This window comes from Ornithodoros turicata, chromosome 2 (genome assembly GCF_037126465.1).
Source record: "Ornithodoros turicata isolate Travis chromosome 2, ASM3712646v1, whole genome shotgun sequence".
In the NCBI taxonomy this organism is placed as follows: domain Eukaryota; kingdom Metazoa; phylum Arthropoda; class Arachnida; order Ixodida; family Argasidae; genus Ornithodoros; species Ornithodoros turicata.
The window spans coordinates 55,996,729-56,020,412 of record NC_088202.1 but is presented as its reverse complement, the minus strand read 5'-3'; the positions used below and the strand labels follow the sequence as shown (position 1 = coordinate 56,020,412).

At 45.9% G+C, this 23,684-nt stretch overlaps 2 long non-coding RNA genes across 2 annotated transcripts in view; both read left to right on the top strand.

Moving 5' to 3' along the window:
- LOC135383524 (uncharacterized) overlaps positions 1 to 9,532 on the top strand; it is a 28,002-nt gene extending 18,470 nt beyond the window's left edge. The window contains exons 2-3 of the long non-coding RNA XR_010419925.1: positions 6,926 to 7,041; positions 9,503 to 9,532. This is a non-coding gene — a long non-coding RNA (uncharacterized LOC135383524). The remainder of the gene's footprint in view (positions 1 to 6,925; positions 7,042 to 9,502) is intronic.
- Positions 9,533 to 10,195: 663 nt separating this feature from the next.
- LOC135383520 (uncharacterized) lies at positions 10,196 to 23,406 on the top strand. The gene is made up of 4 exons (XR_010419921.1): positions 10,196 to 10,230; positions 16,600 to 16,809; positions 21,240 to 21,431; positions 23,132 to 23,406. It is a non-coding gene; the product is annotated as an uncharacterized LOC135383520 (long non-coding RNA).
- The last annotated feature ends 278 nt before the right edge of the window (positions 23,407 to 23,684 follow it).

The following is a 23,684-nucleotide window of genomic DNA, read 5'->3' as shown; positions in this document are numbered from 1 at the left end:
CTCTCTTTACCGGATCGTACTAGCCTTAGGCTATGATCCGTATGGATTATGCAGTTATGTTGTTTAAAGCATGTGTCAAAAAAGAAATAATAATAAAAAAAAAAAAAAACTGGAGAATCGCAGCAAAAATTTTGAAGTGAAAATGGTAGACATCGATGCCAGCGAACTTGTAATGGAATATCCTTTTGTGTCATTGACAAAAAGAGAGGACGCCAAACAAAGAGACGCCAAACAATTTTTAACGTACACATACAAGAAAGCCTCCAGGAGATATATCTGAATCCTTGCATTTGCGTCAGCATTCTATTTTCTGACCACACCAGCTACTGTCGCTGATGCTGAAAGAAGTCTCAGCACAATGAAACTGACCGATCAAGAATATCCTGCGCTCAATTACCGAAAACATGATATTCATATCTCTGGACTATGATGCATTGATTAACCAACTTACGAAGAACAAGGCTCGAAAGAAGGGTTTTGCGCAAATGTTCACTGCAGGCCTATGTATGCATAATATAAACCCTATATAAATATCGTATTCCAGCTTCTGCACTGTAAGTGAACCCGGACATATGTTCGGAGGGGACCACGCTCTTTGTTGCTACAGCCCTGGGAGCCGAGTGCCTTTCGAGCTAGAATCAAGTCTTTTGTCCTAGGCTGCCTCCATGTCTATGAAAATAAAGCTCAAATTGAAATCCATAAACGAGAAGGCGCTATTCGTTCTGGCTACACAGAGTGGCTACATACAAGCAGGACCAAGCTGTTACATAAACTTCAAACTGACACATTAAGCGGTCTTGGTAATCGCCATTCATTCCACCTTTCTCACCCTATGACCTTGTTCCAAATGCGGGAGAGGAAGACCCGGCCTTTGTAGTCGCTCGCCTTTCGGTGCATATGAGCATTCGGATGTTCTGGACGTTTGGTGCTTATGAGCAGGTTCTCCCCTCCTGCTCATTTCCACCAAACACTCAAAACCACCAACTTCTTTTCGGTGCATACACAGTAAATTTATTTACGCCCCTATGAGTGTAAAATGAGTGTTAGATAACTCACACCCTTATGGGTGTAAATGCTACACCTCATTAATGGGTGTAACAGGGGTGTCACATGTTACACCCAAAAGACGGGTGTTTATTGGGTGTATTGACCCCAAAAACGAAAAAATGCTTGCTCCCGAAATTCACGGAACACTAGTTCCACTGCAGCTTGCATTTGCAAGTGTGAACATCTTAACTATCTAGACTCTTAGAGCTTTTTTATTTCCGTGTTAGCGCCGCAAAGGAACTGTGGCCATGAGTGGCGTACAGGCGTGGACAGAGGACAGCAGGAAGGAGTGGGGAACAGGGGGGTTAGTGTGCGTCCTGGCTGACTTGCGGGGGAACTGACATTCGTTGGGTAAGTTTTCGGAAAACCCGGACGGTGACAGGATTCGAACCCGTGCCACCGGCGTGGAAAGCGATGATCTTAACCCCTATGCCACGGGAACTGGTCTCTTAGAGTTTAGCTAGCTGTGCACTGCAAGAGCTTAGAAAGGCTTTGCTAGCTAAGCCAAGTGCTTCCGCTTTAACCAAGTCGACACTTCAACAGTAGCCTGTCTTCGACATTTGCAAGCCCAGTTGAAGGTTGCTGCTGTCGAACTTCCCTTGTTTGTTCCTAACTGTTCATAATCTTTGTTTCCTTCTGCTTTTTCTTTTCGTTAATTTATTTCACAATCACTCACAGTAATTAGCCCTTTACTTACATACACATAGGTATTTTAATTTCAATGTCACCCGCGCCAGTAAACCTTCCAGCCAGGGGGTCAAGCGCCTGTCACCAATTTTCAAGTTTAGTCCTGCTGAAGGCAGCGCTGACTGCCAAAACGTCGACCCCTAATTTTGACTACAGATGTCCTACAGTTGGCAATACGACTGTAAATCTGTTTCTAGTAATTCCCATAATTCCCATTTAATTTTGTTAATGCAATAAAAGTAGCAATTGTTGTTAATCCTTATACGGCTTCCCAAGTCTCTCCGTTACTTGTGGTCTATATCTTCTCGCATCCATCTGTATGTACCAAGTTATCCATACACACACATAAGAAGTTATAGTATATATATATTGCAAAGATTATCACAATGAAAAAGAAAACTACAGGTGCTTTGAGCATTGTGCGGCATACACCCCTGTTGCACTGACATGAGTGTTCCAAAATTTAGCATGGTGTGTAACATAAGTGTGATCGGGGTGTATTGGTACATTACACCCCTTTTACACCAACACGGGTGCTTAGTTGAGTGTAGTATAAGTGTAATTCGGGTGTGTCCTCATAGTACACCCTTTTCACACCGGGAAGGGCGTAAAAAAATTTACTGTGTATGAGCGTTTGGAGGTTTTGAGCGTTTGGAGGTTATGAGCATTTGGTGCATATGAGGCACAACCGAGAGCTCAACAAGAAAAACCATGCCCTGATTGCCGGTTGGACGGGCACGTTTGCTTTTGCGTCCAGATTGGCTCATATCGCGAGATACCAACCCCCGCGACAAGGAAAGGTGAATCTCTTGGTCCAAATCCAATGTACAGCAGTCTTTCACATAACAATGCGCGAAGCATCCGTTCAACTCCATCCTTGCTTAGAGGCACGTGGATATTGGAGTCACTGAACAGGGTGCCCTCCTCAGTGACTCTACTCGACATGAGAACGTTTTGAGGTCACTTCGGCAATTTCCCTGGTATATACTTGGAAAATGAGCAGGCCTAGGATCTCCTTTTTGTGTGTGTGTGTGAATCATGCTTCCCGTCCCCCAAAACTAAACCAGGGAGCTGTCAAGGGCTTCTGTCTTCTGACTGTATGACTGACAAGGGTTGTCTTCTGAAACTTTCTTCTTGAACGGACAGTTAGTTGTTGCAACGCGAGAAGTAAGATGGGACGCGAACGAAAGCTGCGCAGAGCAGTCGCATAACAGTAAACGTTTTCCCAAGACAGCTGTTCATTCTTTTTATGAGCTTTTCGTTTCACTTCCGCCGCCTTTTCTTTAAGTTTCGGATAATGACTCAATTGTAAAAAATAAACAATGCAAGACTCTAGATTCTGGCAAAATAATATACTCCGAGATATGCCCTCCGAATGTGGAGAAGAAAAGAAAGCTCCGAAACCTAATTATAGGCCAAGGACTCTGCTTCCAATAGAATCAAACGCCACGCCAGGCCTGGCATACTGACGGACGTCCTCTTCCCCGAAGGTTCTTGTGCCGAACGACTTACAAAAACTCGTGGCCTCGTGCGCTTTCTTCAAGAAACGGGCCTAGCGGAGAGACCACTCTACTTACTGCACCTCTCACCTACAGTGTGCTTCCGTCCCATCAGTATCGGTCATCCTGCCTCTACATCACTTTGAAGTCCTCAACTCTCCTCTCCCACTTTCTTTTTTTTTGCTATGGTCGTGACGATGCCCACTTGAGTGCGGCCAACAACGGCAAGCTACCTCGACACCCCCCCCCCCCCCCCCCCCAAACATTGCATTCTTTCTTTCTTGTTTGATCTGTGATGAATGATAAGGTATAGTCATTCAGTCTCAGAGTGCAGAAACATTCACACTGCGTGCACAAAAGGCGCAGCTGCAGCTTGCTGGTCATTCTCAAATAAGTCAGTCGACGTCGAAGGCTCGTATTCTGTTGTATAGGTCCGTGTGTGTGTGTGACATGACATTTTTGACCACCTCAGGAGACCCACTGTGAGATCTATCTCCAAGAGTGAAATATTTGAAAAAGAAAGCAAGTGAAAGGAAAAGAGAGAGACTAAATGATTACTTTCTTGGTGTTGGTGCTGAAGAAAATCAAGCTACTCGCATTAATAATGGTTAATCCACGAACACCGTGAATTGGAACAACAGTTCAATATTTTTACAATCCACTGACGTAAGGGAAGTGCACGACATACTGATGAGCCTTAAAAATATCAAGAGCATAGATGTTGCCGGAAAAACAACAAACGAACTTCATCTGCATGACGATGATTGGGGAGTTCCATCGCCAGGGGCGATACCCCATACCACATTGCTGGCGGTACCAATCAAACATGTTTCCCAATTCTTAGTTCACCCATTGACTGCGACATGTAATAGCTCTCGCATCTGGATAATTTCCTTATTTGACGTGCATCGCAAAAGTGATAGCGCTTTTAAAAGGGGCATAAAAATGAGCTTAAGAATTATCGTCCAATCTCGATCCCGTGTTTCCAAAAGTACAGAGAAGATAACCTGTGTTCACCTTGTTCCATGGCCAAATCCAGCCCACCAACGCACTGCCCTCAGATCACTACTGACGTTTTTACTATTACTTTTACAACTAGTACTGACCGTAGGACTTCGGTCCTCACTGTGAGGTGACTCATTATTCCACTTCACCACACTACCGCCAGCGATGTGGTAAGGTATCGCCCTTGGCGATGGAACTCCCCAAACATAATTAGCAAAATAAGTTGTTGTCGTCGTCGAAAAACACAACCTCGTAATGTCGACACAATTTGGCTACTATCAACAGCAATAACTATATTGTACCAAAAAGAACGTATCGTAGAGAGGTATTGACACTTTGATATCTGCGGTTCGTTGCACGCTAGAGTACCGAGGAAAAGAGAATGATTTTTTTACGTGTCGTACTTGGCGAGATGTAAACCCTTGAATGCACGTATCGTCAAGCTCTGACATCAGAGCTCCGGCCATTCCCATTTGTAGTCATAAGCACCTGACCTCTCTAGCGCTTCCTCACTGGCGGAGACTACAGCCGTGACATCTGGGCATAGAGTTTCGGTATTCGAGATGCTGGTTTGCCACGAGCTTTTTGTCGCTTGCCTGTAAAACTGTATCCCCCACATCATTCTGCTATCAAAGGTAGATGTGTATAGATTTTACTTTACCGATGCACGTAATATCCATGCTATACAACAGTTTATTTTATCCGTTACTTTGTTTTGTCTGTTAGTGTGGCGAACAGCATATCAAACATATCGACAAAAAATACGAGTCTTGCCATACAGAGCTCTTCGGCATGTGCTAAATTTGACCTACAGAAGCCATATTGGCTTTGTATATTTGGAATACCATATACTAAAATTTGCTTCGTTGTACTGACACTGTCTGCTTCGAATATCCGAATATTTTATATTTGAGCTAACAAAATTGACAATTGATTATTGAAATCGCTTTTTCCTTACCACAGGATCGACTCAATATATATGTGGTCTCAGACAGAAACAATAATGTTATTTACCCCAATACAAATGGAATTTCGGTTTTCACGACTCTCCTACAAACTCCCTGTACTTTATTGAACATAATGGCACCAAATTTGGTGCCATTATGTTCAATAAAGTCATCAATATGTTCAATAAAGTCATCAATATCAATATGCTTTAAAGCATATTGATGCTGATAATATAAACTGGTCTGACCCGAAATAATGTTTTTGTCAGTTGTAGCGCATTTATATGAATAGCTGATGTTGTAGCTGCTGCACTCAGTGAAGGAATTTCTGTGGTGTTATGTTCCTTATTCTTTAGATTCTTTATTCTTTACGGATTTGTTGTGTCAGTTCGTCGCTGGTTCCAATTTTACAATATATTTATTGTGTACCACGTGTGGGGCAACGAGATAGAGAGGGTAATAGAGAGATAAACCGGCAGCCATATACGAAGCCACCCTGGGGCACGTTGCTGGCATGTCCTGAATATCGTAGCACCCTAACGCCGCTCATTGCACGAGCACGGACGGCGTTACGATGCTGCGATCTTCAGGCGATGCCAGCAACGCGCCCATGCCATGGATGGCGCCATGTTGACATCGCCTTGCCTTGTTTGCAAATGGCGGACATTAGGGACTCATGCGGTGAGCGTCTTTGCGCACGTACGCTTCGAAATTCCGTGGCATTTATTGGTCCCCTAATGCCGCCAACAATTTTTCCCAAACCTATACGGAAGAGACACGACCTACTCTATACTAGAGACCTGGACAGCTGGCGATCCCCTATGGGAGAGCCGGGTCATGGATTTGTTACGTTAGTGACCGCTGCAAGCGCCACATAGCATTATTGGGGAGAAGGAATCACTCTATCATCCTTGCCACCGTCTTTACTCTGCTACACAGGGATACACAGGCTGTTGCTAAACACGCCCTACTTTCTCTCTCTCTCTTATACTGCTTCGTCGTTGTCAACACAGCCCACCATACATCGCCGCGGTTTCGACAAGTCACGTGGTGACGAATAGTGCGAGCTAGCGCCAAATCCCATAGCCAAGCGGCGTTTGCCAGAACTACTACCCCGGTGCTGGGAGCATTGCGGATGTACAGGTCTCTAGTATAGTAGTAGGTCGTGGGAAGAGATACTATGATAGTCACATAACCAAACAGTGTGATAGCGAGATGTATGAGTAACACCACCAGATAAATTATTGAGGCAGAAAGATGGCGCAATTCGGAACGCCGTCTGTCAGAACCCCGTCTTTGACCCTGTCTGATAAGGGATCGGCTTTATAGCGAATTAAGCTGATTGACTTCGTGCAGAAAAAGTTGCACTGGCTCCAGCGTGGATGTCCCACGGCCGCTTCAATCCAACTTGCGTTGAGCACTCTCGTTTCATTGGTCCTTCGGTTCGCTCTTCGTTCGTTTTTGCCTTGACAGAAGGAGTGCGAGAGTGAAAGGAGAGGGTGGCCCACTGGCATAAAAGCTTGGAGCTTCGCCAAGGCGGTTGCGCATTATATTCCCTTTCTATTTCCTCGGTATAGGGGTTGAGGCCGCCTCGTCATGCGTTTTCGGCCTCGTGCCTTAATTCCTTTGCCTGCCCCCACACTCATGATGGAAAATAAATTATTGTTAATATTATTATTACTACTACTACTCGAGAGAAACGGGACAGAAACCTGGAATAAGAGCACAAATTGTTCACAGGCTGAGACGACGTTTGGAACCATTCTCTTGGAAACATCTGATACTTTTGGGCTTTGCCATGGCCTTACCCTTCATCCTGTTGGCAGGAGTTCTTTTTGCGACTAAGATGCTTATGGGTAAGCGATTCCAATTGCATTGGGATGCCAATGTGCCTCACTTCAATCGACAACGCCTGCTTTCTAAAAGAACTGTAATGAACTTTTACAATGATAATTCGTCAGCTCAGTCTGTTTCCCGAAACGCTTTACCGCCGTATTCTTAAACAAGCCTCGACTCGATGCTCCGCCTCGACTCCAACCAGTGGAGGAAAGTGGCGCTGCTCCACTCGAGGAGCCCATGCGTTTCATGAACCCGCTTCGGGGATTCCTCCGCCAAGGCGCTCCTCGAGAAACCGTCCTCGAATAAAGCTGTAGTCTCGTCCCCAGCCGTCTTTCGGGACCACTCGAAAATGTTAATTATCGTGCTTAAAACACACTTATGGCATGAAAAATAAATGTAATTCTTTACTTTATTTCGACCAACGTGCATTACAAATATAAACACGAAGGTCTGCAAGTGTTTGAAGAAGGGTGCAGGTGTTTCGAACAGGGAAACAGACTGATAGGCTTCCTAGTTTTCTGGTCTGGCAATTACAACCACAACGGCAGCAGCTAGCTTAATGGCATGGTCACCTCGTATCAAATAATATGAAAGATGATGTCACTGCTTGTCACTCTTCTATTATGTTATAATGTGTGGCGTGAATGACTGTTTGTTAGCGGATGGGTACGTTTACCCAACGCCTTGAGGGTAGCTATAAACAATCAAACAAACAAAACAGATTTTACAGCCGAGCAAAGAATCGGGGAGACCATTCTTGGGGAGTCACCGCGAGCATGTCGTATGAACTTTTATGGCCCTCAATCGCGCTCTGCCTAAACGGTGGAGCCTGTTATCCCACCCAACAAACGGAATTCGTACTATTGGAACAACAACTGCAAAAAGAAAAAAAAAAGAAAACGAGGGGAAAAAAAACATGAATGGAAGATTTGTTGAGCCGTTTCAGTGGTAGCTGGAGCAGGGGTTGGGACAGCTTGATACAGTATAAAGATTACGAAAAACATTGAGGAGGCAGATCAGATGTCCAGTCAATGCACTGTTTCTTCTTTTTTTTTTGCACCACTTTTTGCGTGAAAACATCCTTCAAACACACCTTCTTTCGACGGGCAGCTGTAGCACAGGAGGTAGAGGCAGCCCACGATTGCACACATTTTCCTCCACTGGCAATGTATCCAAAAGGCTTCGTACTGTTTTCTTCATGAAACGGTACCGTATACCATAGGAGGAACTCGTGATCATCAAAATGGTCAAAAGGAGTTTGATGGCCCCTTATTGAACGTTGTCGCTCAGTGGTAATGTTGTCAGCACCCAGTTAAACGCCATCGTGGCACAAAACGCAGTCGATGGACGCAGCGAACGAGTGAGGAGCGTTCTCGAGGTAGCACCGATGTTACCTCGAGATTTTCGAGGAATGCACGGAGGAATTCCTCCACTCGAGGAGCGTTTCGAGTCAAGGTCGATTTACGAAGCGCAAAACCGGCCTCGAGGAGCAGCTCGAGTCGAGTTTCGAGTCGAGGCTCGTTCAAGAATACGGCGGGTAGACACTCAAAGATTACTCCGTAGCGTCACAACGTGACATTTGCGCATGGCATATTTGCGGAAATTGAGTCGAATTATATCCTATGTAGTGTGAGAAAAGCAGCCTACAAATGTCTTTGCACACGATTCGGTCATACGAAAACACATTGAGCTGCCTTTAAAAGTCTGGCGGGTCTAAACGTTATGTCATGTGAAACAGTGTAACTAGTAAGGCACACAGATGGGGTATGTTTCCCTAGTTACGCCGCGCAAAAATATGTCAAACACAAAAAGGGAAGAACAGAAGGGTAAGAACATACACTGTGGTGTCGGTTGCATCGTGCACCGACGATTGTATCGTGAGAAACCTGATTATTCAAATAATTACTGCTGCCCATCCGCTCGTACACCCTCTTCACATCCCTGAAATGTTCGAAACTGGATATTTTACTGTCAAATCTTACAAATCTTACAATTTTACAAATCTTATTTGGTTCGGTCTCAGGTATATTTGCACATGACTAACGAAAATGGGAGCAAAGGTCTCAGAACGGAGCCGTCGATATTTCGAACAGAGACTGTTCCTTCCACATGGGAAGTAAGAGTAGAATCGGAAAAAGGAAAAAGCACTCTCTGTTCGAAATACCCAGACACGTCATGTCGGGAGGTGCCGATATTTCGAACACGGACTTTTCCTTCTACTGGAAAGTAGAAGAATCAGTAGCATTATAAGAACAGTCTGTTCAAAATGTTCAAAAGCCTCATGTCAGGAAGCGCCGATATTTTGAACTGAGATTGCTTCCGACCTGAGGCCCTTTTCTTCGTTCTTCATTCACCGAATCACAGGATTTTCCACTTTTCGATGACTAGCGAGAGCAGTACGTCCACAAAGCTCTTCTAGTCGGTATCATCTTGAAGTGTTGATCCCAATCGTACATAACGCTTTCTTGTGTTTTTCAGAAGAAGAAAGTAATAAGGATATACCGCAAGGCAAGTTAGCAATTTTTAGTATAATAAACGTTATCGAAGACACAGAAACATAGCTCAACACGATACGATACTCCATGTTTTTGCTTGGAAGAAGAGTACGCAAGTGACTTACATAGCCTATACGCATGTCCGTCTCGTTTTCATGGTACATATAAGACCTACATATGTGGCTAACGAGAAAAGTATTGTTGTACTATTAATGTGCGCCGGGTCTTCATAAGACAGGCATCGACCACGCATTATATGATACCGCGTTGTTGCTCAATCCCGAGCGGCGCTGAAGCTCCAGATATCCTGCATAAATGTCATTACAGTGCAGAGCGTCGAACGCTGCAGAGCTCTGGGCACACGCATGAGATGTTCGGCGAAGCAGCAGATCATGACCGTGAATTTAATTCGCGGACGTATGCAAACGGATTCCAGTACTGCAATGTTGAAAGAACATTGGTTGGCCCGAAAAACTAGTATTTCTTCAGTGTCGAGGACAGACTTCCGGCACGAATGAAGCTGTTGTGCTCAAGTGCCACGAACCCCTGGAGCTGTGTGAAATGCGTATAAAGCCATATTCGAAGCAAGGACATGATATAGCCACGGCAGTGCCACACACACTTGTGGAATTATTGCCCAATGTCGGCCGACGTAACGATCCACGTGTTCTCTTTCAGACGAACAAACAAAGCATTCAGCGGGAGAGCAAAGTGAGTGACCAGTACCTTCTCAGGGTTCCCATGAGATCCACCACCGAACGTAGAATACTTTCTCTTTTCCTGTCTCGTTGCGTTGCGTGTGTGTGTGATACCGGGCGTCATCCTTTCATAACACCTGTCCGGCCCTACAATAACTACACCGCTCCTGTTTTATATCTCTATATATTTTATTGTGTGGTGATTTTATGGTAATTATCCTCATTTCTTTTTTTGTGTGTAGCCCTCCATGTTGTGGTCTAAGTTCAATGTGGCCCACTGCTCGACTTGAGTTTGACACCTCTGATATATAGTATATACGAGGGGTGCTCAAGTCAAACCGGGACTTTTCATTTTTCGCAAAAGTAAAATGAACTTACAGGCGAGAAATTAGTTTTATTGTTCAACGTAATCTCTAGCTGCACTAATGCATTTGTCTCAGCGTTTCACGAGGGCCTGGATGCCAGCAGCGTAGAAATCATTACCGGCGCGTAGCAGCCATGATCGGACCGCAGTCTTGACCTCGTCGCAGCTGAAATGGCGGCCCCCAAGGAACGCCTTCAGTGTCCCGAAGAGATGGAAATCGCTGGGGGCGAGGTCTGTACTGTAAAGGGGATGTGGCAGCAACTCCCAGCCAAGTTCCTCTAAGGCGCGTGTCGTGAGATGCGCGGTATGCGGGCGTGCATTGTCCTGTAGGAGGAGGATTCCTTTGGTGATGAGGCCCAGCCGCTTTTGCATCAGCGCCTTATGCACATCTCTGAGAACCTGGCAGTAATATGCACTATTGATGGTGGTACCACTGGGCAGAAAATCAACATGAACAACGCCAGCCTTGTCCCAGAAAACTGTGTCCACGACCTTACCCGCAGACGGGGTGCTTCGGAACTTCTTGGGAGCTGGCGAGCCCGGATGCTTCCACTGTTTTGATGCGCGTTTAACTCAGGAGTGAAATGGTGCACGGACGTTTCATCGCACGTGATGATCCGATCAAGGAACGGCTGTCCTTCAGTGTCGAAACGGTACCCTAGCTCTTGGGAGATTTCCAGTCTTCTCTGCCGGTCAAACACGGAGAGCTGTCTCGGGACCCAACGGGCACTAACTTCCCGAAACTGGAGGTGTTTATGAATGATAGTGTTCAACGTTCCCACAGAAAGGTCCGTCTTTCGAGCCAGTTCGAGACATGTTATCCATCGGTCCTTGAGGATCAGGCGCTCCACAAGTTGGATGTTCTCAGGAACTCTGACACTGGGCTCTCCCAGCAAACCAGATACATCCAGCAAATATCCGTAAGATATCTCGCCCGGGACGTTTGGATATCCAGTGGAGTTTGCCACAGATCCGTTTTACATCCATGCGATATCCCAGTGACTAGCATTTCTGCCATGTTTGTAGATCAACTGAAAGTCCCTGCGACGTCTGTGATGGATACTTGGATATATACGGGAGATTATGAATATCGTACATATTTTGCTTTTAACAATTTTGTGCATCAGTTTGTAGAGTGCGTAGAGACCACTGCAACTGTGTTCCAGCAAATAATATTTATTGTGTGTTTTAACCCAGTTGATACCATAGGGAACGAAAACATTACCTAAGCCTAACAGGATTCATCACAGTACAGCAACACCGTGGGACACGCCAGCATAAGTGCCGAACCCTGCGCACCTCACATGGACCACTTGGGAAAACCCGCAGAAACCTCTATTTGCGAGCTGGTTGGAACATATACTGAAATACAGATCGTTACACACACGTTCGTTAGGGGTAGCCTGGTGTAAAGCATTTGTAACGGTGACGAGGATGCATCTTCGCAATTCCTCTGTTCCTGCATCAACCCACAGTATACCCAACAACATTTCTGACATCCCTTCCTATCAACTACTGTGTTTTTAATTCAAGTTACCATCTCTATAAGGACAAACAAATATTTCCTGAATCTCCCATAGACATCCCTAGGATCTGCAGGCTGCTTGTCATGGGGCATTCAAACATCCAGAGCGCGATATCCTTCCAACATACCAGGGACATCTGTTGTTTACTGGAGTAAGCCCAAAAGGCAATGAAATTGTGCGATATCCCATAGATATCCTATGGATGTCGAGATAATCAGGACGTTCGCGACCTTGTAGGGATGTCCCATGGATATTAATGGTTTGCTGGGCTGAGCCGCCCCGGCCGGGATCGTCCTGCACTGATGTACGGCCGTCTCGGAACCGTTTGCACCACTCAAACGCTTTGCTGCGGCTAAGTGTATCGTGGCCATACTGAGCCTAAAGTCTTCTGTGAATTTCAGATGACTTTACGCCTTCATTCACGAGAAACTTCATGACATTCGCTGTTCGATGTGCTCGCTCACCTGGTTGTCGGCCATCTTGTCCAGCACGTGTCTTCTGTTTTGCACAAACTTTGCACCACCACGTGGTGAACGCAGAGGCCCGGGTATTTGAAAATGACGAAAAATCAGTAGCGCGAGCCATTGTACACTCAGGAGCCAGAAAGTCCCGGTTTGACTTGAACACCCCTCGTAGGTTCGCGTGGAGAATGAAACATTCTATTCCGTACATTATCATCCATTGGCTGCTTGTGTTTTATGCGTGATCTCTAAAGCTTCCCGAAAATATTGCATGGAAGATCAAGATCAGGTTCAAATTGATATTCAAGTCCTATCACTTGTAAGGATGTGACACGACACATAGCCCTCTTGGGTTGTGTACAACTTTACCATTAATTAGCACAAAGCTATCAGTATTAATTCGGAATAGTTTTTCACCCCACAGGGTAGCGAACGAATCCTCTGAGTGCGGTATTTGCGCGCAGGGTAGCCGTCAGCAACGCTGGAAAATTTATTTCCAACGCGAAACACATTTTCGGCGTTCAGTCTCCTCTCCCAATGGCGATCGACGGTCATAGGCGCACAGGCTGGCAGGGAACGGCGCTCATGCAGCGAAGCGTACCACTTGGTGCACCTGTTGCTATGGTGATATGGGTGGAGCCAATTGCTTTGCACTCTAAAACCAGAACTTCAGCTCATAGCCGACCAACGTCCAGAATGACGTCATTCTCTCCCTTATGATTTGCTGAAAACGGGAGGTACACTCTTAAAAATGAACTTCACCGCATAGCACGCTCCTAGCCAACCATAATCTCGAATGATATCGTTATCTGCCCTGATTTGTTGAAAACGGGAGGCGTACGCCTTTTTGTGACACTTATGCTGTTCATAATTGTCACAAAAAAAGGCGTACGCCTCCTGTTTTCAACAAATCAGGGCAGATAACGATATCATCCGAGATGATGGTTGGCTAGGAGCGTGCTATGCGGTGAAGTTCATTTTTAAGAGTGTATATGCAGTGCCGTAGCCCCGGGCACCTCGCCAGAGAGGGCGCCGAACGGCAGGCTCTGCGCTTGTGGAAGAAAGATCCAACGGGAAGAAAGATCCATCGGGAAAGAACAGCCAACATGGTCACGTGACAGATGGAAAAAAGATCCAAACGAGAAAGAAGATCCATGCGGAAGAAACATCCATAGGGAAAGAAGATCCACGCGGCAAAAAGGTCAATAGGGAAAGAGAATCCAAGCGAGGAAGCGCGTGAATGTGTATATCGGACCGAAAAGAATGCTTAATAAGCGGGCCATCGTATCATACTGTCAGTTTGTATTAAGTTTAACCCGATATATCCACGAAGACCGCAGGACCAGGGAACCGGGGACCACAGAACTTGTGGGAACCCGCCCGTGTAATCCCACTCGGTTGAAGGGCGCGACCTGTCCAACACACCAAACCGCCACGCGAAACAAAGACACTGCGGAATGTTCTGTGTCTACTGGTGTGTAACGTGTATTATGCAGAGGAATCCGAGGAATTGCACCTGATTCAATTAGATTCCACCAGAACTGGGTTGAATCAGGTCCAGCTGAACTCGATTACACCCGAGTTATTGAGGAAGTGCTCCGTTGTGAATCACCACTATTCGGACACGAACTGAGCAGTATCTCGTTGTGCAGCAAGGTGTCATTGCATTCCGACAGCCACAAAGTCATTTGCACGCCGATATCAATAATTGAGCCCAAGTAATTCACAACATCAGGAAACGTGGGGACGTGCTCTGCTACATGCGTTGCTAATCTGTCCATCTCGGGAAGCAACAGTCTGTTCCTCCGAAGCACGCTTGGGCACTGTGGTCTTCTTATGGCGAGGGGATCAAGACTCAGAGCATGCATCCGACTCTGAGTGGCATGCTGCGAGGTTCGAAGCCACTGCACCAGCTCTGCCAAACTGGGGTGCCGGCTGTCGATTCGACTCAGTAGGCCGTTGTGTCAGTCTTCTACCATGTTCGTGATTCGAGACCCGGCATTCTTGAATTGACCCCATATGTCTTTGATGATAGCATTTTCGGTCCAGAAGCTCTCGAAGTACCCGGAGAAGTATCGGGTGATCGGAATAGCTTCGACTGAACTGACGGATTGTCATTCGGACAGGGAACCAGCAGACGGCTTGTTGGCGGTATTAGCGACCGATTTTTTATAACATCTTCCTTGCAGTTTACATATTAAGGATATATTATTACTTATTATTATTTGCTTATTCTAAAAATATTGATTGTGAAGAATTCATGAAATACAGTAAGCAACAACAATAACAACGAGTGTTTAGGGTACTTCGTTTTCGGGTTAAACCCGATTTTTCACGATAGTTCCGTCCCGAACAAGTTTTCAAGAATTCGGATAAAACCCGATATCTACCCGAAATTCTTGTGGTCCTCCAACTTGTCGTTCTCTGTAAACTGTCGGAAAAGTAAATCATAACATCAGCGAAGACAGCTATTTGTGACAACCTTTTTGTCCTCTATTTATGATCACCTCCTGCAGGAGTCAAAGACGAGCTTTTGTGGAGCTCGGGCAAGTGTTTGAATACCGCGGTCATTTACTACCCTAGTTCCAGGCGGAAATATAAATATTCTTGTTTCTCGTCCCCGTGTCACAGCAGCGGCTTCTTCCATATGCCTTTCGTTTCACCCGAAACTTCCCTGGTGACATATCAAATAGAGATCATGGCGCCCGATTTCTCGCCGAATTCTCGGTTGTAAATAGCACCCGATTTTCCCCTCAATAATTTGAAAAATCATAAGACCCGAAAACGAAGAACCCTACTCGGAATGCTTAAGTGACGACGATGTAGTGGGATGTTCCGTGCTGAGGCGGCAACCTATCCCGTTGCTTGAGGGGGAATGGTGAATGATGATGAATGTTCAGAGCTCACGCAGGAGCCCTGTTGCTGTTAAAAATGTGATGAGGGCTTGAAGAGCCCGTAGCTAAATCGCTGGGTTGGCTGGAGACAGGGGCGAATGCAAACCATGCCATGGATAGGTACTACATTACTGCTTAAGAGGAAAACATGTATGCAAGGAGCCATGTCGCAATGCGAACTGCAACTGTACAACACAAAGAAGTTCCAACGTGGTCACGTGACAGAGGGAATAAAGATCCATACGGAGGAAACATCCATAAGGAAAGAAGATCCATGCGGCAAGAAGATCCATAGGGAAAGAAGATCCAGTAGTGGATCTTCTTGCCGCATGGATCTTCTTTCTCGTTTGGATCTCTTTTCCTGAAATCCAGGCTCTGGCAGGTTGGTTGGATAGTATAGCGGGAAGGAAGAGGATTTGAATTTACTATCTCGACAGTGCAAAAAAAAAGTCTCATTTTCTTTGTTTACAGAGCTTCTGACGGCAGTGAGAGAGAGGGGTGGGGGAGGCTCACGTTAGCCCTGCCTTTGGGTGAAAAATCACCTCGCCACGGCTCTGGGTACATGCCTTTTCGTGACAGGTAAACTGTCACAAATGGGTGTACATGACCGCCGTCTTCCACACATCAGTGCAATGGCTTGCCTTCAGAGTGTTTTGCGGTGAAGTTCTGTTTTAAGAATATAGGGTATAAGTCTCAATCATGCAATTAAGCGATCATGCCGGCCATGAAGACTGGGGGGAAGACATGCAGTGGTACGTAGTGCAGGTGTGTCCGGAACCACCATGAACTATATCGTTCTGTTTCCTGATTTGTTGAAAATGGGAACGGGTCCAGATGGACAGGGAACATGCGGAATGGTTGTTGACTCCGAGTGGTGTTATGTATATCGTCCGCTCTTCTTTTGATATAGCAAAATCTACACAGTGTTGGTTTTTCGTCAGTCCTTTAATGATGCACGCCATTTATGATGTGTTACAATTTGCGACTATGAAAAACACAATTCACACGCAGAAGTTCCTGTGGTTTTGTGTTCACACTTGTCCAGGATATGATAGCTGTTGCGCTGTACTGAAAAATAGCTGTTTGTTCTGCATTTCAATCCCGAAGCTGAATGCATTCACTGCCATCTCTCGGCAGAGGCGTCACAGTGCGAAGTTGACCTGGAACTGCGTCCGTGCGCAAATGACAGCTTCAAGACGACCTTATTTTTTGACAAGTCCAGTAAGCGATGCGTGGAGAGAAGTGCCTTCATACCTGGCTGCTTGCGCGAGCCCAGTGACACCGGGACCATAGGAACCATAGACACGGACACCGCTTGCCTACAGCTCTGTGAAAGCAAAAGGCCAGGTACGACGGTGTAGATACTTGCACAGTTATTAACTTATCCCGTCGGGATTAGTCAGGATAAGCTCTGGTCCAAAGCTGAAAAGTAGAGTCGCGCGAAGTTGATTACCATGAACGCAGAGACGTTTGAAGATGTGTGCCAAATGCTGTACCGTAAGAAAAAGAAAAGGAATAATTTTAGTGCAGTGCCAAATATTTTTACGCCCTTTAGACAAAGCCAAGGCTCTAGAAGAGATAGATGTGGTGCGCGCATTTCATTACTGGGGTACGGCTTGGACAAAAGATTTTGGACATTTTCCATGAACTGCATGCTGCAGAAAAAATCAACTGCAGTTCCTCGATCTCAAAACTCCCGAGATCTAAGATCTTCCCAACACATATGCTGAGCGTACAGATCAAGGCAAGGAAAGAAAACGAGCGTTACCATTTCACTTGGCGAGCACCAAACTTATAAAAGGGGCATTACCTTGGAGGGTATGAAGTCAGCTCTGGAGGGATCACGCACTCAGCGGCTGTCAACACTATACAGGGTGTCCCAGAAAACGTGTCACGGAATTATAATAAAAAAACTACACCACCTAGAGTCATGCGGTCAACGGCACTTGTTCTTAATAGGTTTTGGCCACCTAGTAAAGTTAATGTCATGTACCCCAAGTTTAATTATGTAAATATTTGCGAACTGAACTCGGAAATTTGCCAAGGGAAGGTCACTTTTTTACCCCACCAATATGAAGAGCGTGTCGAATTCACTCAAATTCATGATAATTGACAGTGATATTCACGAGCTATGCCATCGGAAAAAATAGCCGAATATCATGCTTTTCAGAGCACCGCACCATAACGCGCGATGTCTTCTTGAGCGCAATCGCTCGCAGTCCGACAAAAGGAGGTTCCGAAGCCAGCCCACAGAGTGACAGTAGAAAAAGTAACAGTTCCTGGAATTGGGAGAGGGTAAGCATTATCCCAGCGAAAGTCGGACGCGATAAGCCATGCATGCGTTCTCTTTCTGCGATGCCGGGGTGGGCTGGGTTTCCAACCTCCTTTCGTCGGACTGACAAAGATTGCATGATGTTCGGCTATTTTTTCCGATGGGATAGCTCGTGAATATTTCTGTCAATTATCATTAATTTGAGTAAATTAGACACGCTCTTCACATTGGTGGGGTAAAAAAGTTACCATTACTAGGCAAATTTCCGACTTAAGCTCGCAAAAATTTACATAATTAAACGTACGTTACACGACATTCACCTGAGGAGGTGGCAAAAACCCAGTAAGAACAAATGCCATTGACCGCATGACTCTAGGTGGTGTAGTTTTTTCATTATAATTCAATGACACGTTTTCTGGGACACCCTGTATACAGGGTGTTTCAAAAAACGTGTCATTCGGACTTTATAAAAAAACGGGGCGACGGAAAAATACGGGGTAAAGGGCACTTGTGTGGCAACTGAATTTGCCATCTTGCAAAATCATTTTCATTTGATTTTAATTAAAATAAATTGAATTTCTTTAATTGAACTCCAAAATTTCCCAAGTCAACCTACGTTTTTTTACAGAATTTGAGAGCCCGTAGCGAACTTAGTCAGATCCACCAAGAAATCCGCTTGATATTGCAAATGGAACTGCCCAAAAAAAGGTCCCGAAGTTGAGTCTTCAGAGTTTCGGGTATTCAACAGCGCACCAAATCAGTCGGAAAAATGCGCGGAGGGCAGGACAGGCTCCTGCCCCCATGAAGCTAGAACAGTTTATCGCAGGACCGGCGTGCAGCACAAGACGCGCAGATAACAAGGCAGGTGACATTCCACCATACGTTGATAAGCGGCAAACAAAAATGATTCCGCCTCTTTTTTTCCCGCCCTGTGTTTTTTCGACCTTCTATCTTTCATGGGGTCAGGAGTATGTCCTCCTCTCCACTAATCTTTGCGTCTGATTTGGTGCGCCGATGAATACCCGAAACTTTGAAGCCTCAATTTCGGGACTGTTTTGGGGCAGTTCCATTTGCAATATCGAGCGGATATCTTAGTGGATCTGACTAAGTTCGCTACGGGCTCTCTAATTCTGTAAAAAAAAAAAAAACGTTAGGTTAACTTGGGAAATTTTGGTGTTCAATTAAAGAAATTCAATTTATTTTAATTAAAATCAAATGAAAATATTTTTTCAAGGTGGCAAATTCAGTTGTCACACAAATGCCGTTTACCCCGTATTTTTCCGTCGCCCCGTTTTTTTTATAAAGTCCGAATGACACGTTTTTTTTTAAACACCCTGTATATAGGACAGATTGAGAGAAGGGAACTACTCAGAGAGTGTGTTTTGCGTAGTGTCTACTAGGCAAGTCAAAAGCAGAAGCAAAGAACCCTCGACCTTGACAACCTGACAGAGTACTGTGCATATATGCACAGTACTGTACAGTACAGTACAGTATACGTACATAAGGTTGCCTCCAATCTGCAGAAGAAGAAAGCAACACAATATCAAATTGCCCACAGAGACAAGCACGTCAACTGAATAATGTCCACACTACTTGTACGTGGCGTACCTTGCAAACTGGCGGATGTCTGAACGTAAGCGTGAGGCTACATGCCCTTACTGTCAAGAACAACACACTAGCCGGCCATCTTACACTTCGTCACAAAAAAGAAATAAATAATGGTAATTATAATCCAAAGCGACGTATATCGCGACCAGGAGCGCAGGGAAGTACTTGAAGCCCGTGCTAGCAGTGTCTGGAGGTCGATGAAACATTTCAAATATGGGAACGCTAGGATCAAAAACCAGCCTCTGGGCGGTCGCCCTCAGACAGCTTCAACTGGGCACAACAAAGAGAGAGTGGATGCCATTATTCAAGACGGCAGGCGTGTGACTGTGGACATCACAGCAGGAACACTTGGAATAGGGCACAATGCAGTGCAGGAGATGATTGGTAGCTTAGGCCACAGGAAAGTTTGTGCTCGGTGGATCCCGGGCTTATTGACCGAAGACCACAATCGTCAGCAAAAAGTCACGAGCTCAGAACTGCTTCAGCCATATCGGCACGAAGGTGACAACTTTCTGCTTTGCATTGTGGCATCCGCCTTACAGCCCCGATATGGCACACTCTGATTACCACCTGTTCGGATTTGTGAAGGACCAGCTGCGCGGACAACGTTACGAGACAACGTTACGAGACAACGCACGCCATCCAAAAAGCAGTGCGTCAATGTTTTGGGTTTGCTGGAACGAATTTCTGCCGCAGGGAAGTTCGAGACCTCTGGGGCAAATGTGTACAAAGTAGTGAAGATTATGTGGGAAAAGAAAGAAGGGACTGTAGATTAAAATGATGTATTTTGTTTGCCACCAATAAAGAATGTTTTAGAAGAAAAAAAGGATTGCTGATTACTTTCGGTACGACCCTCGTAATTCAGAGCTCATGCATAACATGTAAGCATTGACTTCCCGTCCATATAGATTTATGATCGGGTGATGTAATATATCGACGTTGAATTGGAGGTCATTCAGCTGGGGGTAATTCAGTGTGAGTCAACCCTGCGAGGTTTGGCTGCTCGCAATTAGTGTCAAATCTTTAACGTGTGATGCCATACTAAAACTTGTGCTGTTGCTACGCTGTGCGTTGTTGTTGTTGTATAGCTGATTCTGTTGTTGCATTTAAAGGGACTATGAAACGATTTTTTTCTTCGTTTCGTTCGAAAGAAGACATTTTTCTGAGTCTAGAACCGAAATCTTACTTTCGTCGCGCGAGCGGATTTCTCGGGAGCGAATTTAAACGGAGCGGCGAAGGGAGGACAGCTAGCGCCGCGCCGTGACGAGCTGCCGAGCGGAGACACAACGGGTAACTTGACGCGACCACGGCCGGCTCAGCAACACGTCATCGTGACGTGTTGCCGAGCCGAGGAATCCCGCCAGGAGCATGCGCCGTAGGATCCTGCGTATGCGTTCATCGGGAGTGGAAATCTCCATGACAGAAGCTTTCGCGCGATCGGCAGGTTTCGGCAGTGGCGGCAGCCACAGCGCGAGCTCGCGGCATTACTTGCCATTGTGCAACACCGGTGACGTAACGGGGAACCGAAGAGCGGTCCGTACAGTTACACAATCGGCAGGGAAATATGCGCGGGAGAGGAGGAACGCGGAAGAGACATTTCCAGCGCGCGCTCCTCGCAGAGTGGAGCGATTTCGTCCGGAAAAATTTGTGGCATATTAGTTTCTCTGCGGGAAGAACAGTTTCCATCGAAAAAAAGTATGGGGGTTCGGGAAACTTCATAGTCCCTTTAAGTATGTTGTTATGCCGTACAACAATATCTCATAATAATAATAATAATTACAATTTATGATAATAAGTCAAACGACGTTAAATGACTCAAGAAATGACCAAAGAGTAGTGTGCAATCTGGCTCTCACACAAATACATAAGGGTCACCCAATTTTGTCTCGTCCAACAGTGGACTCACGGTGCTACGTGACATGGGAGCTCCGTACCTGCGAAGCTGCAGACATATTGCCACTCTTTGTGGTACAGCAGGATCCTCAAACAAGCAACGTCGTCTGCAAAGCACTGCAAGCAGACGGTCGTTGTCCACCAGAAGGCAAAGCCTACACTTCGCAGCAAGCATGCGAAAAAGCTTGCGTAAATGGTATTTGAGCTGCGTAGAGCGGTAGTGCAGGTCACCTATAGCTACTACGAAGTGGTTGGAAGCTTCCAACGTACAACGAGTGCACGGGGAAGAGACGGACGAACCGAACCACCGTCCTCCTCGTGTGTCCGTTTGTCGTGTTACATAACACACTGAACAGAACTTCGCACACGCTCCCTGCCAGCCAGCGTTACGAGTGATATCGTTCTGTGTCCTGATCTGTCGAATCTTGGGCATCCTCGCAGTCCCAAGAAATCGGGAGACAGAATGATATCATTCGGAACGGTGGTTGGCAGGGAGCGGAGCGTGTTATGTGATGAAGCCCTGTTTTAACAGTGCAAGTTGAAGACCAACCATTGCACAGAATTATACCGTTATCACCATGGGCGTTCCCAGTTTGTTTTTCAGGGGGGGAAGCGCTTCTAGGGGGGGTAAGAGTGCAAACCCCAACCCCTACCACATCTTTTTGTGGAGGCGGACGTTGTGCACTGTGCGGGTGTTCAGAGGTGCCCCTTATGACATCCGGGAATAATCACTACGACCTATGACTAAAGAGTGCACTATTTTCACAAGCGACCTTGGAGTTCCAGGGGGGGCACGGACCCCCTTGCCCCCCTCCCGGCACGCCCATGGTTATCACACCTGATTCGTCGAAAGTGGACGGAGTACGCCTTTTTTGTGAGAATTATCATAACTGCGTAAGGGTCACAAAAAGGCGTACACCTCCCTTTTCTAACAAACCAAGGGAGAGAACGATGTCACTCGGGATGAAAGGAATTCCCCCAAATGGACAGCAAACAACAACATTATTTTAAAATGTGTTTTAAGATGAGACGAGCTCGCGCCGTTCGTGCTCTGCGGCGTCCCTCCCCACAACTGGTCCCCAGTTCTGTCGTCCTCATCCAGCGCCATCTATTGAACACGGAGATAACATTGTGCGGCGCACTGAAAGGTCCATTACATTTTTTATCTGTTTGAAGTGTGCTACCAACGCGCTCTACATCTTCTTGCAGTACGTTTCAGTGCTTAGATGACGCTTTCCAGCAACATTAATCATTACAAGGTGTCGCACAGTTTATGTTGACGGCGTAACTGAGAAGCTTGTTGCTAGTATACTCAGCGTAGCAAGAAAAAAAACGTGACAGATCACTCATAACAGTTAAAATTTGCTAGCAAAATTGCAGTCGAACGGTTCGGGGCAACGTCTGGTGGGAAATGATCCCCCAATTCGTCAAGCAATATATGTTTCCCAATGTTCGCGACTGATTTGCTGCTCCTGATGGCTACGTAGCCGACACATCACGACTTTTTCGTTTCAGACCCAGTGTTATGCGCGTGCAATGTGGTTCTACCTCCGCACTTTACGAGCGATGCACAGTTGGTGGCAACTTCTACACAGTGTTGCCCATAATTTTCAATTCACATTTTCTAAAAACTATGAGTCCAATTGGGACGACAATTGCGTCCTACGAGTACTGAGGGCTCAGGCTATCGGCTAGATAAAGTTTCTGAGATTGCACCTCTATTGTTTTACGGTACTTGGTAACACAAGACAGTGAAGAAGGGTCGTTGTTGCATGAGCTCATAAAGGATTGAAAAAAGACAAGTAAAAAGTAAAAAACGAACGCATTGTGCGTCTCCGGACGCCACACGGTGGCATCGATAACTTTTGTGCACACGCTGTCCCGTTTCTTTTCCAGTTCCAACCAAGTGTCCACCGTGGGATAACGTCTACGACTCCTGGTGTGCAAGGACGTACCGGAAACGTCAGGCGTTTTTTAATATCTTCACAGGAAAGTGCGATTCTATTACTGAGGTTTGCATCGCCGGAATCAACAGCTTCATGACGAAGGCCGAATGTGAAAATACGTGCAGCCACTGACGTGAAGCACGCAATAGCTATGCGGCGTATATATACAAACATTGCTGTACACACATCTATAAATTACATCCAGTAAATACTTACAATGGCATATTACGCTGTAAGTATACAAAATATTTTGATGGTGGCCATGGTCGAGGTCACAGTTTTTAGGATTTGACGTGGAACTACGGTCACCTTATCCGTGACGGTTGAAGTCATTTTGACTCGTTCTGTAGAACACACGACGTCGACGACCTTGGTAATGTGATGTCATTGTTAGCACGAGCAGCCTCCATTTTCTTTGTAGAGTCTCGGCCGCTGTGCAGCAGTGAGTGGAACATTTTTACATTCCCCAGAGTCTGCTCCTCTCCCTCTCCTTCTTACTTTGC